The following is a 26,942-nucleotide window of genomic DNA, read 5'->3' as shown; positions in this document are numbered from 1 at the left end:
CCTAACCCCACCTCTTTACGCAACTTGTCTGACACTACCTCCGGATACTCCATTGCCGACTTTAAATTCCGTAGGGAAAGGGGGACCGCATGAACCGGGGAAGGGATCACAAAACCAAACTGAAAACCACGCAACAATAACTCCCCTTTCTCCCTATCCGGGAACCTATTTAGGTACGGCTCCATCTCTTCCCACCTCACCGGAGTCAGCCCCATGGCCCCCACCACTTCCCCCTTTTCCTTTTCCTTTTTTGAAACACTTGGCGGACCCGTGCAAAGTCCCGCCGCAAGAGGAGCAAGAGTGCTTAAACTTACATCCCGCCCCAAACTTTATTGACCGTCGTTAAACTGCCAGCACAAGCCCGCCCTTCCTCCTGTCCCTCTCCCCGATTTCCCCGATTGTCCTGAGGGGCCGGCAACCTCAGCCCCCCCCCTTGAAAGGACTGCCCGAACTTAGCCGGGGCCATTACTTTTAACCAAAGCCCAATGTCTTTATTATCCCATCTAATGTTGGGACGAACCGCTTTTCTCTGACGAAACTGTTCGTCATACCGCAGCCAAGTCTGACCCCCATACGACCGATGCGCCTCACCTATCGCATCCATGTACCCGAAAAGGGCGGAACAACTTTCCGGCGCCTTTTCCCCTATAACACTGGCCAGACTGGCAAACGCCTGTAACCAATTCACAAACGTCTGCGGCTTACTTTGCCACCTTTTACCCTTGTCTAAATTAAATTTTTCCAGCGGAAGAAGCGAGAAGATTTCTACGTACTCATCCCTCCAAATTTTTTCTTTCACTTCAGTCTTCAAATGTGACCCCAACAACCCCTCAAAACAAACGTACACTTCGCCTTTAGCTTTATCATCTAACCTCACCCTATCCACATCCTTATCCTTATCAGTCTGAACCGCAACCGTCACTCCCCCGACCTCCACCTCGGGGACCGTCCTCAGGGGTTGCACCGATTCTCCGCCCCCCCCCCCCCGCTGCCAACCGGGGATGTAGCAGGCAACCTACCCCCCTCACAACGCGCTAGCAACGCCTTCACACAGCCAAGCAATTCCTGAACATCTCCCCCTCCCCTAACAGTAGACATCAACCCACTATTTTCAACATCCCTAACTGCCTCCCCTTGGGAACCCTTCCCAATCCCTGGGATCTAAATATCGCTGGAAATGTATGTAATGGTGATATTGACTCACCAGACTGCATGGGCGCTGAGTTCCCACCAGCCGGGGCGACAGGACCTCCACGACGACCATCCTCCATCGGCACACCTCCGTTTTCACCCGCCTCCGGACATCTGGGGCCTGAAGCCGCGCCGCAGGCTCTGCAGCCGTATGCACCGTCCTGGACCTCATAAGTATCGAATGACGTCAGGGGCCGTTCCGGCCTCCGCTCTCCCTCCACCGCTGCCCCCTCCCTTCGCCTCTGCAGCACCACCGATTGTGGCCTGCGTGACCGTCCGGGGACATCATCCTGCTGACAGGCGGGCCACCCGACTGGTGCATCGCCAGATCGGCCCGCCGCAAATCCACGTGGCGCTGACCTGGAGACGGGAGGCTGTCCCTCTGACCTGGGACCCTGCCCTCCACTCTCCGGAGGGCCCGACCGGCGACCGGGATTCCTCCCAGACCGGGACCTCCGCCCCCTAGCGGTGGAAGCGGAAACCCGGCCCGGAGGGTCCCTCGAGGGGCTCCCAAGCCTGCGTCGAGCCCTAGGCAAATCGTCCGGGCTAAGGCGCTCTGGCGGCCGCACCCGCCGTAACCGCCGGAGGGGGGATGTCATCACCTCTGGCGCTGCCTGCGTCCCGGCTGCACTTGTACCTGCTGCCTCCTCAAGTCCTGCCGACAACTCCGGCACCGATGCCGCCGGACCCGTCCTCCCGAGCTCCTCCTCAAGCCAGGCCATGCCCCGTTCCGCCACGGCCTGCCGCACTTGCTCCATCAGGGCCTGCATCACGCCTCAGGTCAGTACAAGGTCTAAACTGTTTTTCCTGGGGCGTGAATGGCGCGAACTTGTCCCTCACCCTTCCTATATGCCCTCTGTTAACCTCGCCCCCTTCTCCTCCACCTTCCTCCCCCTCCTCCATTTGAACTTTTCACCTCACTCCTTCCCTCCTGCAACCCTGGTCATGTCTGCCTCCCCCAATCACTTCCTGATGTGTCCGGCTGTTTCTGGAGCTTCTCTGTCAGAAGGCGTAAAAGAATACAGTCTAGTAGCCAAATGGTAAACCACTTAGGGCTTATTCATACGAACGTATAATACGTCCGTGCAACGCGCGTGATTTTCACGTGCCTTGCGCGGACCTATGTTAGTCAATGGGGCCGTTCAGACAGTCCGTGATTTTCACGCAGCGCGTGTCCGCTGCGTAAAACTCACGACATGTCCTATATTTGTGCGTTTTTCGCGCATCACACACCCATTGAAGTCAATGGGTTCGTGAAAATCACGCGCAGCACACGGAAGCACTTCCGTGTGACGCGCGTGATTCGCGCAACAGCAGTAAAAACTATGAATGAAAACAGAAAAGCACCACGTGCTTTTCTGTTTACAAACATACAAACAGAGGGTCATAATGATGGCGGCTGAGAGAAACTCACGCAGCCACGCATCATATGCTGCTGACACACGGAACTGTTATGTACCTTTTGCGCGTGCAAAACGCACACGCTCGTGTGAAGCCGGCCTTAGAGCAAGATTTTTCACTGAAACATTTATAGTAATATAAGTTTATACAGATGACTGCTAAAGGGGTCTTCACCTCTATTTGTGGGACAGATTTTTCCAGTGGGTTCACACTGCTTACGATGTGCAAAAAAAAACAACGTGTCAGAATCAGTGTGAAAATTCCATTCAGTGAACACAGCCTAAAGTGGCCTTCACACGTCAGTATTCTGGTCAGTATTTTGCTTCAGTATTTGGAAGCCAAAACCAGGAGTGGGCCCTAAACACAGAAGAGGTGCAAATCTTTCCATTTTCTGTTTTACGTTCCACCCCTGGTTTGGGCTCCCAAGTACTGAAACAAAATACTGACCTTTAACCCCTTCAGGACTGAGCCTGTTTTGGCCTTCAGGACGAAGCCGATTTTTCAAATCTGACATGTGTCAATTTATGTGGCAATAACTCCGGAATGCTTTTACCTATCCAAGCTGTTCTGAGACTGTTTTCTCGTGACATATTGTACTTTATGTTAGTGAAAAAATTTGGTTGATAAATTAAATATTTATTTGTAAAAAACACCAAGATTTGGAGAATATTTGCAAAAATTTGCATTTTTCTAAATTTAAATGTATCTGCTTGTAAAACAGATAGTAATACCACACAAAATAGTTACTAGTTAACATCCCCCATATGTCTACTTTATGTTGGCATCGTTTTTTGAACATTCTTTTATTTTTCTAGGACGTTACAAGACTTAGAACTTTAGCAGCAATTTCTCATATTCTCAAGAAAATTTCAAAAGGCGATTTTTACAAGGACCAGTTCAGTTCTGAAGTGGCTTTGATGGCCTTATATATTAGAAAGTCCCCATAAATCACCCCATTTTGAAAACTGCACCCCTCAAAGTATTCAAAACAGCATTCAGAAAGTGTATTAACCCTTTAGGCGTTTCACAGGAATTAAAGCAAAGTAGAGGTGAAAGTTACAAATTTCATTTTTTTTTTTACAAAATTCATTTGTAATACATTTTTTTCTATACCACAGACGCTTTTACCTGAGAAATGTAACTTACTATTTATTGCCCAGATTCTGCAGTTTTTAGAAATACCCCACATGTGGCCCTAGTGTGGTAATGGACTGAAATACAGGCCTCAGAAGCAAAGGAGCACCTAGTGGATTTTGGGGCCTCCTTTTTTTTAGCATATATTTTAGGTACCATGTCAGGTTTGAAGAGGTCTTGTGGGGCCAAAACAATAAAGACCCCCAAAAGTGACCTCATTTTGGAAACTACAGCCCTCAGGGAATTTATCTAGGGGTATAGTTAGCATTTTGAACCCACAGTTTTTTTGCTAAATTTATTTGAATTAGTTTGTGAAGATGAAAATCTACTTTTTTCTGAAAAAACTTAGAAATTTTTAATTTTTTCAAGGCATTAAAGAGAAAAAACACCCCAACATATGTAAAGCAATTTCTCCTGATTATAGCAATACCCCATATGTGGTAATAAACTGCTGTTTGGACCCACAGCAGGACTCAGAAGGGAAGGAGCACCATTTGGATTTTGAAATTCTGATTTTGCTGGAATAGTTTTCAGTGCCATGTCGCGTTTGAAAATGCACTGGAGGGAACAAAATAGTGGAAACCCCCGGAAAGTGACCCCATTTTGGAAACTACACTCATCAAGGAATTTTTCTAGGGGTAAAGTTAGCATTTTGACCCCACGGTTGTTTTGCTGAATTCATTGGAATTATTCTGTAAAGGTAAAAAAGTAGCCATTTTTAATTTTTACAAGGAATAAAGGAGAAAAAGCACCCCAACATTTGTAAAACAATTTCTCCCGATTACGGAAATATGCCATATGCGGTAATAAACTGCTGTTTGGACTCACAGCAAGGCTTAGAAGGGAAGGAGCGCTATTTGGCTTTTGGAGCTCAAATTTAGCTGAAATGGTTTTTGGGTGCCATGCCGTATTTGCAAAGCCCCTGAGAGACCGAAACAGTGGAAACCCCCCAAAAGTGGAAATTACACCACTTACAGAATCTATCTAGGGATATAGTGAGCATTTAGACCCCACAAGTCTTTTGCAGGATTTATTAGAATTAGGCCGTGAAAATGAATATCAACATTTCTTCCACTAAAATGTTGCATTTTTTCAATTTCACAAAGGATAAAGGGGGAAAAAGCTGCCCAACATTTTTAAAGCAATTTCTCCCGAGTACGGCAATACCCCACGTGTGGTCATAAATGGTTTTTCATTAGAAAGTAATTAACCCTTTCTGGACTGATCCATTTTTTTCTTTTCCTTTTTAGTTTTTTCCTCCCCGCGTTCCAAGAGCCACAACTTTTTTATTTTTCAGTCAATAGAGCGGTATGAGCGCTTATTTATTGAGGGACGAGCGTTCGTTTTTATTGGTACCATTTTTTTGTACATACAACTTTTTGAGCACTTTTTATTACATTTTTAGGTAGAGCCAAGGTGACCAAAAAAACTGAGATTTTGCAGTTTTAAATTCTTTATTTTTCACGTGAGACGCTCCATAAATCACCCCCCCCCCCCACACTAAGACAAGCTATGTCATGGTGCGCGAAGGGGTTAATGCGCAGCTCATGGTGCGGAGTGAAAATTACAATTTTCCATTCATATGCCATTTTAGTGCACTATATGTTATGCCCAGTTTGTGCCACTGAAGACAAATACCTCATAAAATATTAACCGGGTTCTCCCGGGTATGGCGATGCCATATCTGTGGACGTAAATTGGTGTTTAGGCACGTTGCAGGGCTCAGAAGGGAGGGACACCATTTGGCTTTTGGGGCGCAGATGTAGCTTGGTAGTTGTTCTGTTTGGGGTTTTACTGGTGTTTCAGTTTATAATGTGGGGGGCATATGTTATCTGTGCGGGGTACATCAGGGCATAATAAGAGGGTATAATAATGCAGTAAATAAATAATAATCCGCAGATATGTGGCCGGTATCGCACTTTTAAATGGCGCCCGATCTTATCCGCTTTTGGACACTCTGCACATTTTGCATCGCCATATTCTGAGAGCCAGAACTTTTTTATTTTTTCTCCACCGGAGCTGTGTGAGGGTTTATTCTTTGCAGGACAATCTGTAGTTTTCATTGGTACCACTTTGGGATACCAGAAATTTTTTTGATCACGTTTTTTGATCATTTTACTTTATTCTGCGGGTCGATACGATTACGGCGATACCAGATGTATATTATTTTTTTATGTTTTGCAGCATTTGTGCAATAAAATCACTTATTTATAAAATAATTTATTTTTTGTGTCACCATATTCTGAGAGCCATAACTTTTTTTATTTTTCAGTCAAAAAAGCGGTGTAAGGCCTTGTTTTTTGCGGGATGGGATGTAGTTTGTATTGGTACCATTTTGGACTTATTATAGGAAAAAAAGCACTTTTTAAAAACATTTTTATTATCTTTTTTTTACTTTTTTTACTTGTCCCACTAGGGGACACTTAGACTTGCAGCTCTGATCGCTGCTGGAATACATTACACTACACACGTAGTGTAATGTGTTCTTTCTGTCATTGTGACGTAACCGTCACACTGACAGGAAGCATCGGAGGACCGGCCAGAGGCTGCTCCTCCGAGGCTTTCGTACATGGCAACCTGGAGGTCATTGTCTGGCCTCTGGTTGCCATGATAAGGATCGCCAGCCCCCGCAAATGCATGTGGGGGCTGCCGATCCGCTGTAAACCTTTTCGATGTGGTGATCGCAATCGACCACCGCATGGAAGGGGTTAATTGACGATTTCAGCGGCGACAGGCCGCTGATCGGCAACGGGGAGAGCAGGGCAGACGCCCTGCACAGTTAACCGCCGCTGTGGTGTAGAGCCGCGCGGCGGTTAACTGTTAAAGCGCAGACGTAACTGCACGCCCAGGTGCGCAAAGTTACTGCTCACCTGGACGTGCATTTACGCCAAGGTGCGGGAAGGGGTTAATACTGCTGCGTGAAAGTGGCCTAAACTTCACAGGGTTTTTTTTCCCTGCAAATTGTGAATGGGATTTTGAAATATCTTATTCCCTTAAGGCCTAAGGGCATGTTCACACGGCAGCGTCAATTACGGCTGAAATCACGGAGCTGTTTTCAGGAGAAAACAGCTCCTGAATTTCAGACGTAATGGCATGTTGTCGGCGTTTTTCGCTGCATCCATTACGGACGTAATGTGCTCGTGTGAATCCAGCCTATGGGCTGATTCAGACGAATGTGCCGTTTTTGCGCACGCAAAAACCACGGCGTTTTGCATGCGCAAATGGCACTTGACAGCTCCGTGTGCCCTGTTCATATGGATGCGCGGCTGGGTGCCAGGCACCGAATGTTATGCTTGGACGGTGTCGGAAGCAGATGGCTCCAGACACTTAAATCGGAGCTGCAATACTGCAGCACAACCGCTATCCATCTATCTTTTTTTCTATCTATCTACCTTTCTATCTTTTATTCTATTAGAATAGGCAGGTAGGGAGTATATAATTATATATATATCCACATATATATAATATATATAGCAATAGTGGTTTATTTTTTTGTTAGCGGTAGTGTAGATATATATAGCAGTTAGTTTGTGTGTTTTATATAAAAAAAAAAAAAAAAAAATTGTTTAGTTAGTGTTAGTGTTAGTTACGTTATGGCGAGGAAGTTGTTTAGCGCCGAGGAGGCATACGCCATGCTGTGGTCTGAGTCGGAGACCGCATCAGAGATGGCGTCCGAGATGGAACCTGTTTTAGGTAGTGACGATGACAGCGTCACTTCAGGTTCATCTTCAGGGGACGTTGTCCCTGATGCAGTTGAAACTGCAGAACTTGAAAGCGCAGGGCCAAGTAGCGCTGTAGCACGGGACAGCCTGGTCCCTTCAGTCCAGGCTCTTGTATGGGCACCTGCCCCATCTTTTGGGCCTAGAATCCACGGATTTACTGCCACTCCTGGCATAACCGTGGACAATACAAATTTTGTCCAAATGGATTACTTCCATTTATTTATAACGGACGACATCCTAAATCAGATTGTCCACGAAACAAATTTATATGCCACTCAATATATAAGGCAGAAACCTTCATCCACCCATGCCAGAGATTGGACGCCCACCAATTTGCTGGAATTAAAAAAATTTTTGGGGCTCACCCTAAATATGGGTATTGTCAAAAAGCCCTCCATTAGGTCTTACTGGTCAACAAGACCCGCCCAAGCCACCCCAGTATATTCTGCAGTAATGCTCAGGTCTCGTTATGAGACAATAATGAGGTTCCTCCACTTCAATGACAACGCACAGGCCCCCCCAAGTACCGATGCAAACCGGGATCGGTTGTTCAAAATAAGACCGCTAATAAATTCCCTGAATAATTTATTTCTGCAACTCTACACCCCTGAGCAGAATGTAAGTGTGGACGAATCCCTCCTCAACTTTCATGGCAGACTTAGCTTTCGCCAATATCTACCTTCAAAAAGGGCAAGATATGGCGTTAAGCTCTACAAATTGTGTGAAAGCGGGTCAGGATATACCACCGCCTTCAGGATTTATGAAGGGCGGGACCGCACAATAAATGTTCCTGGATGCCCCCCTGATCTTTCCACCAGCAGTAAGATCGTGTGGGAGATAATGCAGCCTCTGCTTCACAAGGGGTACCACCTGTACTGTGATAATTTTTATTCCAGTGTGCCCCTGTTTAGGCATTTGCATGCTGCAAGGACTGGGGCATGTGGTACCATGCGCAAAAACAGAATTGGTTTTCCACAGCAATTAGTGGGGAAGCGCATGGTAAAGGGGGACTCCTGTGCTTATGCATCTGAAGAATTGCTGGCGGTCAAGTTCAGGGATCGCAAAGATGTGTATGTGCTAAGCACGATTCATACCGCAGGAACAGTGGCAGTGAGGGAAAGAGGGGCAACATCGGACAAGCACAAACCAGTGAGCGTGTCCGAATATAACAAGTACATGGGGGGGGTGGATTTAAGCGACCAGGTTTTACAGCCCTATTTAGTAAAACGCAAAACTAAAACCTGGTACAAAAAAGTGGCCATTTATTTGTTACAGGTGGCAATCCACAACTCATTTGTGCTCTATGAAAAAAACAGAGGCAGAGACACATACCTGGATTTCCAGGAAAAAATTATTGAAGGCCTCATTTTTGATGTTCAGGACACCCGAGAATGCCCCCAGTCTGAGGATGTCACGCGACTGACTGAAAGACACTTCATCAGTCGGATTCCCCCAACACCAACCAGAAGCAACCCTCAGAAAAAGTGCCGCGTCTGCAGAAAAGACGGGCACCGCAAAGATTCCCGATATTTCTGTCCCTCATGTCCCTCACAACCAGGCCTGTGCATTGAGCCATGTTTTAAAAAATACCACACTGTTCTGAATTATTAGATTTTAGTTAATTTGTTGAAAATATATTTGCCCTACATTACGTTTTTATTTTTCCCCTGATTTTACTCCAAGGGTGAGGGAGGGAATGGGTGGGTGGGGGGTGGATGTCATGTTTGCATATTCTCTAAAGTTCATCTGCTGGAGAGCTCCATTTGCATAAACCTGCAATTTCTTATTTTAGAAAACCCAAAAAAATAAATTCCCATTATACCCCTAGATGAATATTTTGGGATTTCTGCTTCAAGAGCAGATATTTTGGAAGTGTTATAGAAACTCTGTTGAGTTTTGTAAAACCAGCTTTGAAAAAAAGCGATTTGTGAAATAATCTTCTTCTATCCTCCGCCCTCCTACATCTCTATGTGATAAATAAGGCCACATATTTGGTATCCCCATGCACAGGAGAAGTGGAAGAATGTGAAAGGAGATGAATTTTGGCCGTGGTCTATGCCGTGTGTGAAAAATGCTGCTATAAACTGACGCATTTGCTAAAAAATTGCTAATTTTATTTTGATCCATCTTATTCAAGAAACTTTCAGAAGAAAACTGGACTGTCTAAAAATATGATAAACCCCTTGAAGAAAACCTTGTGGGGTCTACTTGCGTGAATGAAGTAATTTATGGGGTGATTCTAATCTTTCAGCAGCATTAGGCCCCCCAGAAAACAGTATGCGGCTATAAAATCAAGTGCAGAATTCCTGGACCGAAAAGGCCAAAAAGCCTCCTTTTATGCCAAGCCCTGGCACATGCCCGTGAATAAAGCACACATATTTGGTATCCCCATGCACAGGAGAAGTGGAAGAATGTGAAATGCGATGAATTTTGTCCGTGGTCCATTTTGTGTGTGAAAAAGCTAGCATAAACTGACGCATTTGCTAAAAAAGTGCTGATTTTATTTTGTTCCATCTTATTCAAGAAACTTTCAGAAGAAAACTGGACTTGCTAAAAATATGATAAACCCCTTGAAGGAAACCTTGCGGGGTCTACTTGTGTGAATGAAGTCATTTATGGGGTGTTTCTAATGTTTCAGCAGCATTAGGCCCCCAGAAAACAGTATGCGGCTATAAAATCAAATGCAGAATTCCTGGACCGAAAAGGCCGAAAAGCCTCCTTTTATGCCAAGCCCTGGCACATGCCCGCACAGTGAATAAGGCACACATATTTGGTATCCCCATGCACGGGAGAAGTGGAAGAATGTGAAAGGAGATTAATTTTGTCCGTGGTCCATACCGTGTGTGAAAAATGCTAGCATAAACTGGCGCAATTGCTAAATTCTTGCATTTTTTTCCAATTTTGCCCACTTTAGAGAAAAAAATAAAAATGATATATACTGACAAATGCCACTAAAACAAAGCCCTATCTGTCCTTTAAAAAGAGTGTAAAATTCAAAGATGAACTTTATTCACCTGCTGAGTTATAGTCATCTAAAGAAGCGCATAGCAAAATTGTGAAATTTGCTCTGGTCATTTAGCTGTAAAACAGCCTAGTCCTTAACCGGTTAAAGAATTAAATTGATTTGTGTTGCCAAATCTTTTATTTTTTTATTTAAAAAGCCATCACTTTTTTTTATTTTTCCATCGAATCAGTGGTATGAGGGCATGATAAATAATGTTATGTCCTTCAGGAATTCTGAGGCTGATTTTCACCTGCCTGCAGTTTCTTGGTTTTCACTGCATTTTTGCTTTTTCTGCCTCCCATTGATTCCAATGGGAGGTCAAAGACGGAACCGAGGGAGGAAAAAGCATGTAGCTTTTTTTCCGTGTGAGTGGCTAAAACCGTGAGCGGGAAAAAAACGCCTCAGCATCCCATTTAAATCGATGGGAGGCGGTTTCATTTTTTTTTTTATTTTGAAGTGGAAACTGTATCAGAATCAGCGCCAAAGAAATCTGTGTGAACAGGGCCTTAGGGGGGAAATGGGAACAGGTTTTGTTTTTTTACTCAATTTTTTTTGTACATAAAAAAACCTTTATTTAACTGATTTTTATGCTTTCACTACTCACGTTTTCCAGCATTTTGTGTTTCTGACAGGATCCTACTTAATAGAAATACAAAGATGGCAGACCTGGGGGCCTTCATTAGGGCCCCAGGCTGCCATGCCGACCACGTCGCGGGAGGGATGGATTCTTAGAGGGGGTCGCTCCCTCTTTCTACGCATTATATGCTGCGGCATCTAAGGGGTTAAACAAGCGGGATCACACTCAGGCTTTATTCAGACGAACGGGAAAAACGTCCGTGCAACGCGTGTGATACACAGCTGACATGCTGCTGCAATGGCTGCGATGGCTGTTACCGCCGATCGCAGCCATTTAACCCCTTCAATGTGGCTGTCAATGACGTCCGCCGCATTGAAGTGGTTTACAGAGGGAGGGAGCTCCCTCTGTACTCCCCGCGATGGATCGCGGGTGGCGATTGTTGCTATGGCAACCAGGAAGCCGTTACTAGGCTTCCTGGTTGCCAAGGCACGGAAGCCTATTAGGTCCTGCCCGAGGCAGGACCTAATCGGCTAACTGTCAAATGAAAAATGACAGTTACGATGCACTGCACTACATAAGTAGTGCAGTGCATCGTACCGGGGATCAGAAGACCAGATCTTCAAGTCCCCAGGTCAGTGTAAAAGAAAAAGTGAAAAATGTAAAAAAAAATGTGAAAGAAAAATAAATAAATAAAAGTTAATAAATAATAAATAAATAATAAAAACAACCCTGTTTCCCTGATCAACTCCTTTATTATTAGAAAAAAAATGAAAACATGAAAAAAAAACTATACATAATAGGTATCGCCGCGTTCAGGACGGCCTGATCTATAAAAATATCACATTATTTTTACCGCACGGTGAACACCGTCAAAATTTTTAATAAAAAACAATGACAGTATTTTCGTTTTTGGTCATCTTGTCTCAAATAAAATTGAATAAAAAGTGATCAAAAAGTTGCAAGTAACGCAAAATGGTACCAATAGAAACTACAGTTTGTCACGCATAAAACAAGCCCTCCCGCAGCGATATCAACGAAAAAATAAAAAAGTTATGGCTGTCAGAAAATGGCGACACTAAAACATGATTTTTTTTAGAAAAGAGTATTTTTATTGTGGGAACGCAGTGAATCGTAAAAAAACGATATAAATTTGGTGTCGCTGTAATCGTATCGCCCCGCAGAATAAAGTTAACATGTTGTTTATACTGCACGGTGAACACTGTAAAAAAAAAACAAAAAAAAAAAAAAACGTGCTAGCATTGCTGTTTTTTGGTTTCCTCATCTCCCAAAAAATGATATAAATAGTGATAAAAAAATCGCATGTACCCCAAAATGGAACCAATAAAAATTACAGCTCGTTCCACAAAAAACAAGCCCTCACACAGCTCCGTCAACGGAAAAATAACACGTTATGACTCTCAAAACGCAATGATGCAAAATGATTCTAAATGACGGCCCAGACTCATTTTTAGGTCCAGTAGAATTTCACTAAATACCCCACATCGTCATTTGCTGGACCCTCCAGCTGGACCCCATGGACGCAGCGGTGATGAGGAAACTTTAGGGCCTTGTGCGGCTTATAGGGCTAGTGAAGAAGTCAAAGATTAGGCAATACTGGAGCGCAGATATTTTGTATAATACCCAATAAACCCGGCCTGTGCATAAAGGATTGGTTCAAAGCGAACCACACCAATCCACGGATTATTCATTCACCCCATTATTACATCATACTATTATGACCTGATGTACTCAGCACAGTGTACATATACCCTGATGTACTCCACCCAGTTTACATATAGCCTGATGTACTCTGCCCAGCTTACATATGTACTCCGCCCAGTTTACATATAGCCTGATGTACTCTGCCCAGCTTACATATACGCTGATGTACTCCGCACAGATTACATATACCCTGATGTACTCCGCACAGATTACATATACCCTGATGTACTCCGCAGTTTACATATACCCTGATGTACTCCACACAGCTTACATATACCCTGATGTACTCCGCCCAGCTTACATATACCCTGATGTACTCCGCCCAGCTTACATATACCCTGATGGATGTACTCCGCCCAGTTTACATATACCCTGATGTACTCCGCCCAGCTTACATATACCCTGATGTACTCCGCCCAGCTTACATATACCCTGATGTACTCCGCCCAGATTACATATGCCCCCACATTATAAGATAAAATACCACTAAAACACCAAGCAAAATCTGCGCTTCAAAAGCCAAATGGTGGTCCAACTGAGCCTGGCCGTATACCCAAACGGCAATTTATGACCACATATGGGGTATTACTGTATTCTGGAGAACCCGCTTAACAATTTATGGGATGTGTGTCTACGGTGGTACAAGCTGGGCACAACACATTGGGAACTGAAATGGCATATCTGTGGAAAACAGCAATTTTTAATCTGCAACATCTATTGTTTACTCATTTTTGCAAAACACTTGTGCGGTCAAAATGCTCACTACACCCCTAGATCAATTCTTTGAGAGATCTAGTTTCCAAAACGGGGTAATTTTTCGGGGGGTACCACTGTACTGGTACTATAGCTCAATGCAACATGGGGTCAAAAAACGAATCTTTTAAAATCTCCACAGACGCACAACATGGCCTCCATGGCCGCAATACAGGACGTGGCGGATTCCTCCGGACGTGGCAGATTCCTCTGTACGTGGCAGATGACACAGGACGTGGCAGATTCCTCTGGACGTGGCACGACTAGATACTAGGGCAAAGCACGGAAACAGGAACGGGGAACAAGGTACGGGTAACAACAGGAACGGGAAACACTAAGGGACCATTTGCAAGACAGACTGGGAAAACTAACAGCGCTCAGGCATCGAACTAGGGGGCTGGACCCCTCTTATAGCCCAGGGTACTCACGGGTCAAAGGTCGTTCAAGATGTCCGGTGTGCGCGCTGCCCCTTTAAGAGCGGGGACGAGCGTGTGCGCGCACCCTGCGGGCTCCGGCGAAGGTGAGTGGATGCAAGCGCTGGCGTCTCCTGAGGAGGAGGCTGGGGCCAGTGCTTGCCGACTCATGGCTGCGTCTGTCAGCGGGAGGCTGGAGCTGACAGCCCGCAGCCACGGACGTTACACTAACCACTTGTTTGTGGTCGGGGATCTGGATTTGCGCCTTAAGGTTCCATCCAAAAAATTTGCTCCCCGGTTTATAGGGCCATACAAGGTCATTGAGGTACTTAACCCTGTCTCCTTTCGGCTGGAGTTACCCCCGTCTTTTCAAATACACGACGTGTTTCATGCCTCCCTCCTGAAACGCTGCTCCCCGTCCTTGGTTACCTTGAGGAAACCTCCGGTCCCTGTTCTCACCCCTGAAGGGGTAGAATTCGAGGTGGCCAAGATTGTGGACAGCAGGATGGTCCAAGGTCCCTCCAGTACCTGGTGCATTGGAGAGGATACGGGCCTGAGGAGAGGACTTGGGTACCTGCCCGGGATGTTCACGCTGGGGTATTGCTCAGGAGGTTCCATCTTCGGTTCCCCAATAAGCCAGGTCCATTTAGGAAGGGTCCAGTGGCCCCTCATAAAAGGGGGGGTACTGTAAAGGATCTGCCAGACACAGCTTCTGTGTCGAGGCCCGTGGTTAATCAGTCTGCATCTGCTCCTAGGTCTGTTAGAGTGACTCGATCTGCTACCACTCAGGCTGGTAGGCTGAAGAGTGGGAGAACCTATCACAGCCTGGCCAGACGGTTCTAGCTCCCGCCCTTGGTCTATGTATACCTTCATTTGCTTCTTGTCTTTGCCTGTGATTCTCTCTTGTTTCCTGGCTCTGCTGTTCCAGCTATTACTATTGACCTCAGTTTCATTTTGATCCTGGCTTTACTGACTACGCTCCTGCTCTGCGTTTCGTACCTCGTACACTCCTGGTTTGACTCGGCTCGTTCACTACTCTTGTTGCTCACGGTGTTGCCGTGGGCAACTGCCCCATTTCCCTTAGCTTCTGTGTACCCTTGTCTGTTTGTCTCTCGTGCATCTATTGAGCGTAGGGACCGTCGCCCAGTTGTACGCCGTCGCCTAGGACGGGTCGTGCAAGTAGGCAGGGACTGAGTGGCGGGTAGATTAGGGCTCACCTATGTGTTTCCTTCCCCCGTCATTACAGTAGTGTGGCATTTTGTCATTGATGCAAATTAGCTTCTAGGCATAGCGACCATGGAGCGTTGCAGTATACAAGCACTCATCCAGATACAAGCATCATGCATGTGGGGGCATAAGGTAACTGTTGGACGAATAAGAATTCAATCAACTGCTATCTGAGTTGTATTTCCTAAAGTTTGTTATAGGAGTTTTAGTTTGTAATTCTTAGTTTGGTAGGGTCAGAGATTACAGGTCTGTGGTAAACGTACCATTATAAATTCCCCAAATCCTAGCTCAGTGACTAGGGGTGCTCATTTTTTGTGCAAAATACCTAAACTTCACGACTGCAAAATTAACCAACACTTCACCCAACTCAATAGTGGTGAGCACGGAGCTCAGGCTGTGTTACTGACACATGCTTTTGCTAATAACTCAGACAGTTGATGCTTTTCTCTCACTACTGGCCACCTTGTACCCTTGCAGAAGAAGCATGGTGATAGAGCTAGGGATGATGAAACAGGGAGAAAACTGCTAGTCACTAAGTGAGGACATCATAGATGCAGGGATACAGCAGTGTTTCAGCAAATAACAAGCGGACTGGTTATATCGATTAGCTGGATCAAGTTTTAAATAATATATTAGGGAACTTAGCAATCCCCAGTTATAGAATGCAAGAATCCGAAACAAACCCTTTAGCCAAAAAGTACAATCAGAAAGGTATCTTAAACTTAAAAAAAATATGAAAGCAGAAATCTAGTCCATTGACAACCTACAGGGTGCTATTAGTCTGCAGAGCGACTGAAGGCTACTAGCAAAATACTTCCGTGGCTTAACGGTTTCAATAATAAATGTATCTTGCTGTTGATACCATATACTGCTTCATTCCTCCAAATGTTCTGTTTTTAGCAGCATAGTACCTTGTCCGGAGTGGTTTGTTCTAGATCATGAAAACTCCTTGCAACACTTTTTACAATTTTCATGAAGTATACACGACTTGCCAGTCATGGTCTGCCCCTTGGTCCATTAGTTGTTGTGACATCATTGTGCCTGACGTGCCACTCAGCATCCGCACATGTGGATGTGGTATGATTCCAGCCTGCTTAAGAGGTAAGTGCACTTATGACACCATCTTCGGCAGGCAATTAGGGGTACTCTCGTTTCACGAAGGGGTCATCTGAGGCACTTATTGGGGCACACATGTGACTAGCACACACTATAAGTCTGGGCTCAGAACCCCACCATAACTGTAGAGTGAGAAATGCTGCGAAAGTTGCATGTTCCCACATTGCAGTACCTAATTTAAAAAACATGATCACGGATTTCACATGCAGTTTTTCACATTGACGTCAATGGGGGTCATGCATAGAGACTGGTGCACTGGGTGGTACAAGTTTAACTGTCTGAGAAGGGGCAGAGTGTGAGCTATATTCCCCAACACAAACAGAAATGAAAAGGTTGTATGAGACAGAAAGGGTCAGTTCACACGTTGCGTAAATACTTCAGATTTTCTGCAATTGAATTCGTTGCGGAAAATCAGCAGCAATTAGGGTATGTGCACATGCTAGCTTCCTTTTACGTCTGAAATGACAGACTGTTTTCAGGAGAAAACAGCTGCGTCGTTTCAGACGTAAAAGCTCCTCCTCGCATTTTGCGAGGCGTCTTTGACGCCCGTAATCTTGAGCTGTTCTTCATTGAATTCAATGAAAAACGGCTCAAATTAAGCTTCAAAGAAGTGTCCTGCACTTCTTTGCCGAGGCAGTCATTTTACGCGTCGTTGTTTGACAGCTGTCAAACGACAACGCGTAAATTACTGGTCGTCGGCACAATACGTTGGCAAACCCATTCAAATGAATGGGCAGATGTTTGCCGACGTATTGTAGCCGTATTTTCAGGCGTAAATTGAGGCATAATACGCCTCGTTTACGCCGGAAAATAGGTCGTGTGAACCCAGCCTTACAGTAGCAGTAAAGTGGATGAGATAAAACAAATCTCATACACACGCTGCGTAAATACTGAGTGGAAAAAACGCTCAGAAATTGACCTGCGGTGCAGAATTTTATTCCGCAAGCATGTCAATTGTATTTGTGTAAATGCTGCTTATTTGTTCCGGGTTTTCCCCATTGAATTCAATGGGGAGGTAAAATTCGCCACAAATAGCAGTTTTTCAAGGTGGCTTTGCAGCGAATCCGATGTAAAAAACGCAACTCTGAAAAAAAAAACACCTCATACTTACCCAGAAGTTTGTGTTCCTCCCTCCAGCGCGGCCACTTGGGATGACATTTCATCCCATGTGACTGCTGCAGCCAATTAAAGGCTGTAGCGGCGGTGACATGGGATGAAACATCATCCCAGGAGTCTGGTCTGGATGAGGTCAGAGAGCTGGCCTCCTGAGATGACGCTTCATCCCATCTGACCGCCGCTGCAGCCAATCACAGGCTGCAGCAGTCTCCTGGTATGAAACGTCATCCCAGGAGGCCGGCTTGCTAGCAGGCCGGCTAAGTGCTGAAGTTTTCTGCAGTGGACATTCCGGGAGAAAAACAGCACCATAGTTTGGTTCACTTTTTCGCCCGGAATTCCCTTTGGTGCACAGGGCGGATCCGCCCCATGTGAACTCAGCCAAAAAGTGGTGAAGGACCTTCATGTCTATGGTGGCCAGAAAACTGGTGTAATTGTATTGGTACATAGGTACCCCCAGTGTGCTGTCCATGATTATCACACCTGTAAGAAACTGACTATCATTCTGCAGGTTACAGTACACGCAGAAAACAACATAGGAGCTACTAGGACTCCTTCTATCATATACAGTTCGCAGCCGTAGAAGAACATCTTAGCATTAGCCATCTCTGTACAATACAGGCTAACCCATGCAGATGGTCACACGGTTATGGAAATAAGGGGGATGGGGTGGGGGTAAAAAAATAAAATGATGTTCGCATGAGATCTCCCACAAATCCAACAACCCAAGGGCTTTGAGCTTTCTATAGACCCCAATTCATTCTGGTAATCAGTGGTCGTCTCCACTCAGACTTTTTGATATGTTTGATAAAGTAGTGTCGGGAGTGTGAATAGACATGCCGTCCTGGCTGGAGATGATGTCTATTTACTGTCAAGACACTGCAGTAACGCTAATCTGTGTGTATGTGCTGTACATAGTGAACAACGTAGGATCACTATGTGCAGAGTAAATGAATGGGGAGAAGTGTATTACGCTAATTTGTCAATGATTGGTCAGCGTCATACACTTCTCTCCACAACGCCCACTTGGTCAAAAGTAAAAACACTCCCAGTTGGGTATTACGAAAGTCATTAGCATAAAGCTAAAATCACTCATAACTTGGTGAAAATAGATCGTTTTTCTAAATAAAAAACACTGCTGTTACCTACATTACAGCGCTGATCTCCTTATGTAGGAGATAGGGCACTTATAATGTGGTGATAGAGCCTCTTTAGGAAAAAAAAAAAGGGCCTTGTTTTCGGCAGGAGTTGTCTATGATAGACCACACTTGCCAACTACCCTGTCTTGGGGCAGTGTTTCTGTTAACAGGGCCACCTAGAGGCAAAGCCTTCTTTTAGCTATAGGAAAATGCTGTCATGTATACACAGATCAGCCATAACATTAAAACCACCTGCCTATAATTGTGTAGGACCCCATTGTGCTTACAAAACAGCTCTGACTCATCGAGGCATCAACTCAAACTGAGAGCTAAAGATGTCACGTGGTATCTGGTGCCAAGACATTAACAGCAAATCCTTTAACCGCTTGGAGATGCAGCCATTTTTTTTATTTTCATTTTAGTTTTTTCCTTCCTGCTTTCCAAAAGCCATAACTTTTTTATTTTTCCATTGAATAAGCCGTATGAGGGCTTATTTTTTTGGGATTAGTGTTTGGGATTTTCATGGGATGAAATGGGCAAAAAACAGCGATTCCACATTTGTTTTTTTGGTTTCATATTTACGAGGTACATCATGCGGTAAAAACGACATGTTAACTTTATTCTACGGTTCGACACATTTACAGAGATACCAAATTTATAGAGTTGTTTTTTTCATGTTACCATTTTTATAAAGAAATAACTATTTGTTAAAAAAAAAAGTTTTGTGTCGCCACGTTCTACGTCTGAAAATAGGGCTACAATACGTCGGCAAACATCTGCCCATTCATTTGAATGGGCTTGCCGACGTACTGTGCAGACGACCTGTAATTTACGCGTCGCCGTTTGACAGCTGTCAAACGACGACACGTAAATTGACTGCCTCGGCAAAGAAGTGCAGGACACTTCTTTGCCACGTAATTTGAGCCGTTCTTCATTGAACTCAATGAAGAGCAGCTCAAGATATACGAGCGTCACAGACGCCTCGTATATTTCGAGGAGGAGCATTTACGGCTGAAACGACGCAGCTGTTTTCTTCTGAAAACAGGCTGTCATTTCAGCCGTAAAAGCCAGCTAGCGTGTGAACATACCATTAATATCGTAATACTGTGTCAGTTAAAGGCACGTGATTCCTGATGAGCATTGGCCACAATTACGCACAGACAATATTTCGTAAAATAGTAAATCAACAAAAAAAGTTACTAATTTCCAAAGACCTATAATGTTACTTATTCACTGCCACAAAGCTCCAAAATTGCTCACCTCCCCAGTCAGTTGAAAACTGAGTAAACAGGAAACGAGTCAGATGAGAATCTGTCTTCCTCAGGAAGCTGCCCCCCTTCTGCCATGTAAAACAAACCTGCCCATCTTAGTTTATGTCTTCACCTTCCAATGTCATGCTGCTGCTTACTTGCTGTGCTGCTAAAATCTACCAGTGCACTCTGTGTGTGGTCCTATTTGTCCAAATCTGTAACAGACACAGCATGTATCACCAAATGTATGTTGTTTATGTATATATTTATTGTAGTGTTTTAGGGGCTAAACTAAGGTACAGCTAAATCTGCAGCAGAATACAGTCTGCTGTGGATTTTAAATGTTTCCATTTTGCGTAAATTATGTTTTTATACTCCGTTCACATGCATTGTATGTTTTTTGTGGACTTTCACAACAAATAACCCACGTGTGTACATGGTCAACGTATAAACTTTTCACACATAAGCCTCATATTCAGACCACACTGTTCCTAAACAGAGCCTCCATAACAACCACCGTCATTTCCCTATAAAAGTTAAAATATATCTCATCTACTCAACAATTACAGGTTTTTCAAACACTTAGGGTATGTTCACACGGCTTTTACCGTCCATTTTTCGTGCCGTAAACGGCTGAAAAACGGCAGAGAAAATCAGAAGCAGAATGCCTCCGAACATCTGCCCATTGATTGCAATGGAAAACCGGCGTTCTGTTCCGATGTGCCGTTTTTTTACGCTGCCGTTTTGAAAAACGGCCGCAAAAAAGAAGTGCAGGACACTTCTTGGGACGTTTTTGGAGCCGTTTTTCATTGACTCTATTGAAAATAGCTCAATAAACGGCAGTAAAAAAGGCGAGTGGCTTAAAAAACGTCTGAAAATCAGGAGCTGTTTTCCCTTATTCGTTTTTAGTCTAGCGTGTGAACATACCGTTACTTTGTGTTTTCTCAAAGTCAAACTGAAGTGGAGAACTCTGTTGCTATGTGGTGTTCTTGCTGCAAGATAGTATTACCTAGATATGGGCACCCATGTTAAACAAGTAAATTACTAAAAAGTGAAGTAGTTGTTCCAATAGCCATAACTGTCACCAGTCCTGTTTTTTATGGGACTGTCTACTATTAGTCCTATTCAATAAGTCCATGGAGGCATCATGTGCATTAGTCTGCCAGCATACAAATAGTTTTATGACACACTATATCACCACTGGAAGAAAATGGCATCCTGTCCTCCTGTTCAAATCCCTTCTGCTCATAAAAGAATCTATACCGATAAATGGTGCATATAAGCCACTTCTTAAAACGTGAATGAAAGCTATACTTCTGAATCACTTATAGTCCGTTTATTATACAAAAAATGTAAACATTTAAAAAAAAATATTTGTATTATATTATTTGTTAATTAATACCATGAGGAATAAAAGGAGTTGTCCACTTTAGAAAACCTATTTTCATATACCCTTTCAGGGAATTCTGAGTTAATAGAGGGGGGTCCCCTCTTCAGGATGCTCATCTATTGGTCCAAGTGGAGTGCGATTACTAAAACCATCTCGAGTTCTGGAGGACCTGTCCTGCATTACACAGACAGCCCATTGATTTAAATAGTAATTGTGTAATGCTTAATTTCCGCTGTGGTGGCGCTGAAGGGAAATTAAGCACTTACTGGCAGGTTTCCCCACAGATTACCGCTAATCGCTGGGGGTCCCATTGTGATCAGCTTATTGTCACGGGACCTTTCTAACAAGTAGGGATAGTCCAAAGCGAAGAACCCCTTAAAAAAAGAAGTCTGTCACCAGGACAAACCATGGAAAATATAATGCATCCCCTTAAAGGGAATGTGTCGCTAGAATTTTTTTTTTTTTCAGTTAAACAGTTAGTATTTAAGTGATTAAACATTGTTTTAATTTTTTTAATTTTTTCACAAGTCAGGAAATATTATAAATTAGATTCTAATTTATAACATTTCCATGTGTTGGTCACTAGAGAGAGCAATTCCCAAAATTGCAGCATTGCAATGTGGTAAAGCAACCTCATTGATTTTTGCTGCAAATTTGGTGTAGACACACACGCTCTAGTGAGCTCACACAATCCCCCTTCCCTTATCCTGGCTAGTGCCAGGAGAAGGAGGTGGTTGAATCTTCTAATCCTCCTACACTGTGCATTCACTCAGAAAATGGCGGCACACAGTGTAGAAGGATTAGATACAGTGGTAATCATACAGTATAACATGAACATAATACACACATCACATGCACAAACATAGCTTACCTGCTCCTGCCGCCGCTGCTGCCTCCGATCCTACTCCTCGCGTCTTCGCTGCCTGGAACATATATCCGGAAGCCGCGACCGGAAGAAGTCATCTTACTGTCCGGCCGCGGCTTTCGGTCCACATGAAAATGGCGCCGGATGTCGCTCTGCCGAAGACCTTCCTTTTGGATTGTGTGGGAGCGGCGCATGCGCCGTTCCCACACAGACGGCGTACACTATAGTGAATGGAACGGCTCCCGTTCGCATTCTCTATGGGGATGTATGTGCCATATTCCATCTCTGTATGTGTCGTTAATCGACACAGACAGAGAAGAAAAACAAAATGGCAGCCCCCATAGTGAAGTAAAAGTAAGAAAAAAGAAAAAAGTAAAACACAAAAACACAAATAAATAAAATGTATTTTAATAACACACTAAAAGCAAATGTATAAAAAAAATATTTTTTTTGCGAGACCTGTCCTTTAAGCACGCCTCAAATCCTTATTCAGTAAGCCGATTTAACATGCAAGCTATATGTAAATAAATCTGTCCCTCTGCCTTAATGGATGATAAGCATGAAGAGTCACCTGCCATGACCACATGACAGTTCACGGCCAACTAGGCAGCGAGGCACCTTCATTTACATAGAGCATACACTGATAACTGGCGGTATGTACAAATATTCAGGGTCGTTCAGCAGGTGCAAAATCATTTGATGCTCTAACAACAATTTTCCTTTTTTTAAGTGGGAGCACTCAAACAATGCAAGTAAGCCCCAGTAAATTCAAATACAGAGCTGCTTCCCCAGAGGTGTAGCTAGGTTCTCCAGCACCCGGGGAAAAGATTCAGTTTGGCGCACCTCCCCCCCCCCCTGAACCTCTTTCCCGACATCTCCCTCCCCTCGCCATGTTTGTTTTCTCTACCAATCAATTAGGTGTCATCTTTTTTCCACATTTTTTTTATGTAACTCGAGCATGAAGCCATTTATACATTTTACAAGCAATATAGTTCTATATACAACATCAGCTCATTACATATATACAGCACCAGAATCAAGCTCATTACATATATACAGCACCAGAACATAGCTCATTACATATATACAGCACCAGAACAAAGCTCAGTACATACATACAGCACGAGAACCAAGCTCAGTGCATATATACAGCATCAGAACAAAGATCAGTACATATATACAGTGCCAGAACCAAGCTCAGCACATATATACAGTGCCGGAACCAAGCTCCGTACATATATACAGTGCCGGAACCAAGCTCAGTACATATATACAGTGCCGGAACCAAGATCAGTACATATATACAGCACCAGAACCAAGCTCAGTGCATATATACAGCATCAGGACAAAGCTCACTACATATATACAGTACCAGAACCAAGCTCAGTACATATATACAGCACCAGAACAAAGATCAGTACATATATACAGCACCAGAACAAAGCTCAGTGCATATATACAACACCAGAACAAAGCTCAGTACATAAATACAACACCAGCACAAATACAGCTCTATTTAGTGCAATCTCTGCCATAAAGGTTTGCACTAAATTGTATACAGCTCCCAGTATGGCCCAAACAATGGTAAGGATATGCTGGGAGATGCGGTTTCACAAAAAAAACATCATACCACCCATCATCTCGCTGCAGATCATACTATGACTTGCCCTGTTAATCAGTGCTTTTCAACGACGCAAACAGCGCAAAGAAGTAATCGCGCCACTTGAGGCATTGAAAGGCGCTGAATGGCAGGGCACGAAATGTACCCAGCCATTCATCGCCTATAGTTCAGGAGGGGGTGCCGGCAGGGGTGGGCCCCCTCAGAGAGGCAGCAGGCCGACTGTCATGGACGGTGCAGCGCTGGTGCCCCCCACCTTCCCTCTTAGTTGCGCCCGGGGCACATGCCCTGCCTGTCCCCTCTAGCTATGCCCCTGCGCTTCCCTGTTAGTCTATCAGCAGAAACAGTATGTTGAGCAGGACAGGGACAAGCACTCTTTGTGCTTAAGGCAAACCTGCCACAGTGCCCCTAATAGTGTCAGCCACAGTTACCTCACTTAAGTTCTAGCCACATAGCCCAATGTCCAAGAGTGTCAACTACAATGCCTCCATAACAGTGCAATGCACCCTTAAGGACCATAAAAAACACCCTTAATAGAATTCTAGCCACAATGCCCCCCAGCAATGCCAGTAACAGGGCTCAAATAGCCATACTATGCCAAAATGCTCTCATAACAGTACCAGGCCAAAGTCCACCCATATCAATACAATACCAATAAGTGCAAGTCTTATTGCTCCCACCATGATTAGCAGTTACAGTATCCTTATGGGTACTACCCCCAGTGCAAAATGAAGGGCCCTAATGGCCATAGTACCCCCATTAGTGCCAACTACAATGCCCCTTTCAGCGCCAGCAACAATATCCCTACCAGCGCAAGTCACAGTAACCTCATTAGTGCCAGCCAGGAAAGAGAAAACTGGGCTGCCGTCAATTAATGACACTCCATTCTCTGCTTAAGAAATATACATCTGTCAATAGACAGCCAGATCATGCTGTATGATTCAAGTTTGGGGGGATTAGGGCATTATGTTGCGCCACCGTTTGAGGAGGAAGCACTTGAACCCCAGGCTGCTGCCCATCCTGCCTACCTCTTGTCCTGCTATTGTTGTAATTACCATAGTTTCTCATGTGAATTTACACCTGAAATAATAATGTCACTACTGTCTTTTGTAGGTTGTCTTAATAATAAAATATCAGGCACAATGTGTCTGGGCTATGGCATAGCAACGATACAAGAATGCTGTGTGTCACAACTGCAATGCTTGTAGCACCGAGTATTCTGCTGTTGTCACTGAATCTCCTTCTGTGTGCCTCCTTTAGATGATGTTAGGCTATTGCCAACCAGTCAACTCCGTAGGCTCCCTGCAGTGGCCTGGAATTTGTACACCGTCTCTGACATAAATGCTGATGCATAGGTAAAGTTCTGCATCAAGGGCTCTCCATCATTCTTCTCACAATTTATAATTTATATAACTACAGGTTCTGATAGATGTGATCTGTCCACATCTCCCTATGTGATGCCTGGGCAAGGCATCATGGGTCATGTAGTTACCAGAGCTAATTCATGCAGATACATTCATATCTACAATAAATATGGTGGAGAAGAGCTGGATGATTCTTTTGTAAACAGCAAGGTATAGCTGACATGGGGGAAAGAGAAAAAATAGAACCCCTTGGGGTAAGAGAGGACTGGAGTGATTTCATGTGTCTAATGGAATTTCTCTTTAACAACTGTAAATGTTTGATAAAACTCAAAAATTTGAGCAACCACATACCTTTCCTGTAGTCAATCTTTAAAGCAAATATCCACTTTTGAATACCATTTTGCTGTGTTTTTTTTATTTGAGTATGTTAATTTCTTCATATATATTTACACACACACACACACACACACACACACTGCACAACATTGAAATGGCAACACCAAGAAGGACAAGCCATAAGGTTATGCAAATCCAAGAAGTAGCAGGTGCTGCTAAGATCTGCAAATGATCAAATTTGTGGTATTTGGGAGCCATAAAAGCCAGATTGAATGCAACATTTTTTAGCCACATGAAACGTCAAAATTTGGATCATGTGGTGTGGGATGATTGTGCGATGTCTCCTGTTCCTCAACGTCCCAGTTATTGCCACTTGTCACAAACTGAGAAGGACAGAATCCTTGAAAGGAGAGACCTTGGTTTATCACTCCAGAAGATCACTATGTGCCTAAGCCAAGATGTCAGCACTGTTCGATGTTGCGTGTCCCGGAGGTTGGGAAAAAAACAAAAAACAGGAATGACAGCAAGAGGTACGCGGAGTCAAACCTCTACACGAACGGATCATCTGATTGGAAAAAAGGCGCGTAGTGATCCATTCTGTACTGCAAGTGAAATTGGACGTCACATCCCAAACCTTGGGCGTCAACAGGTGTCGACACAATCATCAGAAGGGTTTACACGACATTGGGCTATGAGCCAGACGTCCAGCTACAGGTGTTCCATTGACGACATGCCACCGCTTTCAAAGGCCATCATGGTGCACAACAAGAAGGCAATGGAGACTGGAATGGAGGTATATCCTCTTCAGCGATGAGTCCCGCATTCTCGGACGCAATGATAAGCGGAGATTGGTCTGAAGACCACGTGGGCCATGCCATGAAGAGGTCTTCACAAGGGAACGTCACACTGGTCCTACTCCTGGTATTAGGGTGTGGGGTGGTATAATGTACGGTAGCTGGACCCCTCTAGTCTTCATTTCAGGTACACTAACAGCTTGGCATTACTTTGATTTGGTCATGGAACCAGTGGTATGGCCATTTCCTCAAAGTGTTTCAAAATCAGTTTTTTAACAGGACAACGCCAGGCCGCATGTTGCTCGTGCTACTTTGAGCAGCCTGTGTGGCCTAAACTTGCTACCATGGCCTGTAGGGTCTCCAGACTTGTCTCCCATCGAGCACATCTGGGACATCATTGGTCGGCAATTGCAAAGGGAGCTGCCAACAACCAATCTTGATGATTTGCGTGCCCAAGTGCATTCAGCATTGCATAACATTCCTCAGACAACCATTAATATCCTCATTGATCGCATGCCAAGGCGTGTAAGTGCATGTATTTCTGCGCGTGGCACTCCTACTCGATACTGAATAAATCAAGATGTTTGGAATATTTAGCATTTGCATATCATTAATATGTCTATCGTTCCTGTGATTTCCACATTTCCAAAATGTTTCCTTCTTGGTGTTGCAATTTCAATATTGAGGAGTATATATATATTATATTAAGAAATTAATCAGCACACAATTTAGGACCTAAAAACAACATGATGATAAAAGATGTAGATTCACTTTAAGCATTCAAGAAAAGATTAGTACTAAGAAGTTAGGCAG

General features: G+C 44.2%; 1 protein-coding gene across 1 annotated transcript in view; it reads right to left on the bottom strand.

The window, feature by feature from the left end:
- Positions 1-26,942, bottom strand: part of ARHGAP45 (Rho GTPase activating protein 45) — a 115,995-nt gene that overhangs the window by 86,632 nt on the left and 2,421 nt on the right. The gene's annotated exons all lie outside the window — the stretch shown is intronic.

Source organism: Rhinoderma darwinii, chromosome 1, assembly GCF_050947455.1.
Source record: "Rhinoderma darwinii isolate aRhiDar2 chromosome 1, aRhiDar2.hap1, whole genome shotgun sequence".
Taxonomy (NCBI): domain Eukaryota; kingdom Metazoa; phylum Chordata; class Amphibia; order Anura; family Rhinodermatidae; genus Rhinoderma; species Rhinoderma darwinii.
This window is presented reverse-complemented; position numbering and strand designations above follow the sequence as displayed.